The following is a 1,059-nucleotide window of genomic DNA, read 5'->3' on the forward strand; positions in this document are numbered from 1 at the left end:
TTTCATCCTTTCGGGGTCGATAAATTAAGTACCAGTTGCATACTAGGGTCGATATAATCGACTGGCCCCACTCACCCAAAATTTCGGGCCTTGTGCCTAGAGTAGAAAATAATATATTACCTTTCTGCATTTAAACCAATATTGTTTGTAAGTAAATTCTTTAGTAGTCCTAGTAATTTTTAATTTTTGATTTATTTATAGTTTATATAAATTATTTTATGTTAATATTTTATCGATTTTTAGTTTTAGATTTAAACATGGACAGATTTTTATTGAGACCTCAGAAAAATGAGAAAGAGAGTCATAGCAAACAAGACGGACACCAGAATAAAAAGGCCACCTCATCAGATCGAAAGTATAATGAAAATTACATCCAATATGGTTTTATATTATCGGAAAAAGACGACCCAGTTCCTTTTTGTATGATTTGTTTAACAACACTCTCAAATGAAGCGTTAGTTCCCAGTAAACTTCAACGTCATATAATAACAAATCATCCGCAAAGTAAAAAAGTTTGGTAGATATTGTTTTATACTAATGGCTTCTTTCCTCGAACTGCTACTTTCTGGGACTCATTACTATCGTCTATGATATTCAATTCTTTAAGCTTTCTATCAGTCAACATCTTTTGAATTCGTAGGCCCCTTCTTTCCATTCTTTGTAGCCCCCTATGTTACAGTGACCTTAATCTTATATGGGACAATATTTAAAAAAAAATCAAAGTTCTAAATTGTTCATTGAAAAAATTATACTTAATTTTTTATTATTTCCTTTTCACTGGAAAATACGTTCCCGTAAACGAAATATCTTAGATTGTAAAATATCTATCTCCAAGATGGGAATATCTTTTTGTCACCGTAACAAATATCACGTGATATTATATTTAGAGTAATCGCCATAATTTTAATTCCGTGGTGAATGAATTCTACTTTTTCAAATCAATCTATTTAATTAAAATATAATTAAAACACATTTCTCATATGCAGTTTTGCAATGTGTGTGTGTGTGTGTGTGTGTGTGTGTGTGTGTGTGTGTGTGTGTGTGTGTGTGTGTGTGTGT

General features: G+C 31.3%; 1 protein-coding gene across 1 annotated transcript in view; it reads right to left on the bottom strand.

The window, feature by feature from the left end:
- LOC106876258 (uncharacterized) overlaps positions 1-1,059 on the bottom strand; it is a 103,153-nt gene that overhangs the window by 17,058 nt on the left and 85,036 nt on the right. The window lies entirely within an intron of this gene.

Source organism: Octopus bimaculoides, chromosome 14 (genome assembly GCF_001194135.2).
Source record: "Octopus bimaculoides isolate UCB-OBI-ISO-001 chromosome 14, ASM119413v2, whole genome shotgun sequence".
NCBI lineage: Eukaryota > Metazoa > Mollusca > Cephalopoda > Octopoda > Octopodidae > Octopus > Octopus bimaculoides.